Genomic DNA, 6467 nt, shown 5'->3' with positions numbered 1-6467 from the left:
CTGGCAAGCAAATACAGAAGACGTGTGTTCTATGTGTAAAAATACGGTATATAGTTCTTAAAAGGGCATGATGTTCAAGGCAGACATTTTTTACTAGTTAAGCTAAATTATTGTTTGCTTTTTTAAGAAGACTTCGGAGATATTTTTGGTTTAAGGTTAAAGATTATCTCCGAGCAATAGTTTCAGGGGTTCATCCAACCGTCATGGTTCCAGGAAGTCTGGATTCCATGAAAATTTGAAATTCTTTTCTGCATTTTCCCCTTTTGATCAGGATTCTTCTATAGAAGAATAGCCAGGCACTATCCAGTTCTGGTCTCATGGCAAAGGAGGCAGTCGTTCATGAAGGCAATTAGCCACACATTCCATATCTTCCTTCTATTCCTGACTCTTCTTTCTCTGTTGCTCCAGACGAATAGAGACCAAGTGTCAGGCTTTGGGTGGCCATCTGCAAGCTTTTAAGACCCCAGGCACTACACAATGAACTACTAGGTAGAACGTAAGTATTAAACATGCTGTTAGGCCAATTAACTGGGATGCCCTATGAAACCATGACCCTAAACCTCCAAACCAAATCCTATAAGGTTTGTGGTTGTACATAAGCAGTTTCAATAGTCACTCTTTCTTTTTTTCGGTCATTGTTGTAAATAATCTATCACACAACTTTTGCGAATTCAACTTTTTACGGGTATGCAACTTACTGACAGCAATTACAATAATTGACTGGGCAACCCTACCCTTAATCAATGTGATATTTCTATCACCATTAAGACCTCCTTTTCCCCTCCTTCCCACCCCTGGTAACCATTAATAAACTTTGGTTTCTATACATTTGCCTTTTCTGATCTTTTTATATAAGTGCAGTCATATAATATTTGTCCTTTTTTTACTTATTTCACTTAGCATAATGTCTTCCATCTCCATCCATATTGTAGCATGTATCAAAACTTCATTTCTGCTGTTGGATGAGTAGTTTTCTATTATATGTTATGTACCACATTTTGTTTATCCACTCACCTGTTGATGGGCATTTAGGTTGTTTCCACCTTTAGTTATTGTGAATAGTGCTACAATGAACACGCATACAAGTCTCTAAGTCTCTGTTTTCAAGTCTTTTGGGTATATACCTAGGAGTGAAGTTGCTGGATCATATGGTAGTTCTATCTTTAGTTCTTTGAGGAACTGCCACATTCTTTCCCACAAGAGTTGTACCATTTTGCATTCCCACCAACCATGGGTAAAGGTTCCAATTCTCCCACATCCTAGCCAACATTTGTTACTTTGGTTTTGTTTTAATCTTAGCCATTCTAGTAGGAGTGAAATGGTATCTCATTGTGGTTTTGATTTGCATCTCTCTGATAGCTAATGATGCCGAGCATCTTTTCATGTGTTTGGTGGCCATCTGAATGTCCTCTTTGGTGAAATGTCTATTCAAGTCCTTTGCACATTTTATGATTGGGTTATTTGTATTTTTGTTGTTAAGTTTTATATATTTTTGATTATTAGATTCCTTTTGGATATTTGGTTTCCAAAGATATTCTCCCAGTCAGTAGTTTTTCTTTTTACTTTTTTGGCAAAATTTTTTGATGAACAAGAGTTTTTAATTTTTATGAGGCCCCCCCATTTGTCTATGTTGTCTTTTGCTGTTTGTGCTTTTGTTATTATATTAGATAATCCATTGTTAAAAGCTAGGCTTGACAGCGTTACCTCTCCTTTTCATTCTAAGAATTTTATGGTTTTAGTTTGCACATTCAGGTCCTTACTCCATTTTGAATTTTTTTCTTAATAATTTTTATTGTGCTTTAAGTTTGAATTTGTTTTTGTGTATGGTGCAAGGCATGCATTGTTTCAATTTTCTGCACGTGGAAATCCAACTTCCCCAGCACTATTTATTGAAGAGACTCTTCTTTCCCCCACTGAATGAACTTAGCACCCTTGTAAAAAAAATCAGTTGACCATACTTAAACATCCCAAATTTAATAGAAGACATGAATCTACACATCAAAGAATCCCAATGAACTCCAAGTAGGGTAAATCCAAAAAGATTCACACTGAGACACATTATAACCAAACTCTCAGAAACCAGAGAAAAAGAGTAATCTTGAAATCAGCAAGACAGAAACAAATCATCACATACAAGCGACCCTCAATAAAATAAGCACCAAACTCTCCTCAAAAATAATGGAGGCTAAAAGGCCATGGGATGACATACTTAAAGGGCTGAAAGAAAGAAAAAAAAAAAACTGTCAACTAAGAATTCTATATCCAGCAAAACTGTCCTTTAAAAATGAAGAAAAAATAAGACATTCCCAGGTAAACAAAAGCTGAGGGAGTTTGTTACCATTAGACATGTCGTACTACAAAAAAAGCTAAGGAGTTCCTGGGTGGTGCAAATAGTTAAGCACTAGACTACTAGCTGAAAGGTTGGCAGTTAGAACCCACCCAGAGTCACAATGGAAGGCAGGTCTGGCGATCTGTTTCCAACAGGTCACTGCCTTGAAAATCCTATACAGTAATTCTACTGTGCACACTTGGGGTCACTATGAGACAGAATCAACTTGATGGCAACCCAAAACAACAAGAAATGCTAAAGGAAGTCCTTCAGGTTGGAATGACACTGGACAGTAATTCAAATCTACATGAAAAAATAAAGACCTCTGGTAAAGGCAGTTTCATGGGCAAACATAAAAGCCAGTTTTATTGTATACTTGGTTTGTAACCCTTATATCATAAAACCAAAAGCCAAACCAAACTCTTTTTCGTTGAGTCAATTCCAACTCATACACGATTTAAAAGATAAATGCTTTAAAAATTATTATAAATTTATGTTATTGGATACACAATGTATAAAGATACAATCTGTGACAACCACAACATAAGCAGGGACAAAGACTATAGAAACAGATTTTGTATGCCATTGTAGTTGGTGTCAACTCAAACTAGATCATCATAAAATTGGGATGTTAAGCGTAAACCCCATGGTAACAACAAAAATACCTTAAAAATACACACACAAAGGAGGAGAAAGGAATAAAAATTGTTCAATATGAAAAATTAACAAAAAGATGGCAGTATGGAGTAAATAAGGAACAAAAAGATATAACACAAACAGAAAACAGCAAAATGGCAGAAGCCCTTCCTTATTAGCAATTATTTTAAATGTAAGTGGGTTAAACTCTCTAATCGAGAAATAAGTTGAAAGTTAAAGGAGGGGAAAAAATATTCCAAGCAAATGGTAACCAAAAGAGAACTCAAGTGGATATATTAATATCTGACAAAATAGACTTTAAGTCAAAAACTTAATAAAGAAATTAAGGACATATATAATGATAAAAGCGTCAATTCATCAAAAAGAGATAACAATTATAAATACATGCACCTTTTTTTTTTTTAACAACAGAGCCCCAAAATATATGAAACACTGACAGAAGTGAACAATAATTCAGTTCAACACTAACAGCTGGAGACTTCAATACCCTATTGTCTAGAACAATCAGACAGAAGATTAATAAAAATGGAGGACTTTGGCAACACTACAGACCAACTAGACCTAACAGACATATATACCCCACCCAACAGCTGTGGAATACACGTTCTTCTCCAGTGCGTATAGATCATTCTCCAGGATAGACCATATGTTAGGTCAAAAAACAAGTCTCAATGAATTCAAAGAGACTGAAATCAAGGTATCTTCTTATACCACAATGGAATGAAACTAGAAATCAGTAACAGACAGAAAATTGGAAAATTCACAACAATGTGAAAATTAAATAACACACTATTGAACAGCCTATGAGTCACAGAAGAAATCACAAGGGAAATCAGAATACACTTAAACATAAATAAAAAGGAAAGTACAGAATACCAAAACTTATGGGATACAACAAAGGCAATGTCAGAGGGAAATTTATAGTTATAAACACCTACATTAAAAAAGAAAAATCTCAAATCAATAACCTTAATTCTACACCTTGAAGATCACTAAGCCCAAAGATAAACAAATTCAGTTGTGTTTCTATACACCAGCAAAGAACAATCTGAAAAGGAAATTAAGACAACCATTTATTTTATAATAGCATCAGAAAGAATAAAATACCTAGGAATAAATTTAACCAAAGAGATAAAAGACCTTGTCACTGAAAACTACAAAACACTTCGGAAAGGAATTAAAAGAGCTCTAAACAAATTAAAGACATCCCATGTTGATGGCTCAGAAGACTTAATATTGTTAAGATGTCAGTTCTACTGCTTCTATCCAAAATGATCTACAGACACAAAGCAATTCCTATAAAAATTCTAACAGCCATTTTTTCAGAGATGGAAAAGCCAATTCCGAAACTGATATGGAATTGCCAGGGGCCCAGAAAAATAAAAATGATCTTGAAAAAAAAAGAACAAAGTGGGACTCACATTTCCCAATTTCAAAACATACTGCAAAACTACAGTAATAATAACAGTGTGGTACTGGTATAAGGATCAACATATAGATCAATAGATTAGAATTGAGAATCTAGAAATAAATCCATACATCTATGGCCAATTAATTTTTGATAAGGGTACCAAATTCATTCAGTGGGGAAAGAATAGTCTCTTCAACAAATGTGTGTTGGGACAACTGGATTTCCACATGCAAAAGAATGAAGCTGGGCCTACACCTCACAGCATATACAAAAATTAATTCAAATGGATCAATGATCTAAATATAAGAGCTAAAACCATAAAACTCTTAGAAGAAAGCATAGTGGTAAAGCTTCAGGACCTTTTAGGCAATGGATTCTAAATATGATACCAAAAGCACGAGCAACAACAGAAAAAATAGATAGATTGGACTTCATCAAAATTTTAAAAATTTGTACATGAAGGGACATTATCAAGAAAGTGAAAATTCAACCTACAGAACAGAAGAAAATATTTGGAAACCATATGGAGTTTAATATTCAGAGTGCATAAATAACACTTAAAACTCAACAACAAAAAGACTAACAACCCAATTTAAAAATGGGCAAAGGATTTGAACAGACATTTCTCCAAAGAAGATACACAAATGACCATTAAGCACATGAAAAGATGCTCAACGTCATTCATCTTTAGGGAAATGTAAATCAATACCACAATGAGATATCACCTCATACCCATTGGGCTGGCTTTGATCAATAAATAGAAAATAAGAAGGGCTGACAAAGCTGTGGAGAAACTGAAGCACTCGTACGTTGCCGGTGGGAACGTAAAGTGGTGCATCCACTGCGGAAAACAGTTTGGCGGTTCCTAAAAAAGTCCAACACAGAATTACCATGTCTCAGCAATTCTACTCCTAGAAATACACCCAAAATAACTGAAAGCAGCGGCTCAGACACACGTTCACTACAGCATTATTCACAAAGCCAAAAGATGGAAACAACCCAAGTGCACAACAATAGATGAATGGATAAATAAAATGTGGTGTATACATGCAACAGAGTATCATTCAGCCACAAAGAGAAATGAAGTTCTGATTCATGCCATCACATGGATCAACACTGAAAACACTATGCTAAGTGAAGTAAGTTACACAAAAGGACAAATAATTTATGATCCCACTTATATGAACTATCCAGAATAGACAAATCCATCAAGATAAAAGAAAATTAATGGTTACTGGGGGCTCATGGGGGGGAAGGGGGAGGGTAGATAAAGCTCTGGTGGCACAGTGGTTAAGAGCTCGGCTGCTAGCCCAAAGGTTGGCAGTTTAAATTCACCAGCAAGTCCTTGGAAACCCTATGGGGCAGTTCTACTCTGTCCTATAGGGTTGCTATGAGTCGGAATCCACTCAACAGCAATGGGTTAGGTGCTGGGGGAAAGGAGAATGGGGAGTTAAATATATGTGTAAATATATATATGTATATGCATATTTTTTTTTTAACTGGTCAAATCATAATACAAAATTACCTGCACCAAAACTATAATATTACACAATTAGCCTTAATTATGTTAATCGTACTCCTTGATAATAGATTTGCTTCATTGTGTATCTGTATAAATAAATAAAAAAGGGAGGTTATAGTCCCTCACTGATATTCCAAAAGCACGTAACGACAAAAGAACAGGGTTGTGTCTTAATATGTCATCCACCTTTCAAATGAGGCACGCCTATAGCCAAATAAAGCAGTTCTGATACAGGCCCCAAGTAAGCTATTCAGACAGAAAACTCAGATTCCCCCAAATTTTACATTTCTATGCAATTATTTAAAATTGGCTTTAGAGTGCGCAGTCTCTTAACTCTTATAAAACGGGTGAATTTAATCTATTCAAGTAAAGTCAAAGCTTAAACAGTTAAAAAATTAGATCTTCACACCCTTTAAAATTAATGAGAAAAACTACAATCTACTGAACAAAATTTTATTTTAAATTACTAGATTTTTCGTGCAAATGAAAATTTTGCATAACACATGACAGGTAAAGATGTTAGCATATTAAACTACTATAGAAAATAT

This window comes from Elephas maximus, chromosome 13 (genome assembly GCF_024166365.1).
Source record: "Elephas maximus indicus isolate mEleMax1 chromosome 13, mEleMax1 primary haplotype, whole genome shotgun sequence".
NCBI classification, from domain to species: Eukaryota; Metazoa; Chordata; class Mammalia; order Proboscidea; family Elephantidae; genus Elephas; species Elephas maximus.
Note: the sequence above shows the minus strand (reverse complement) of the source record.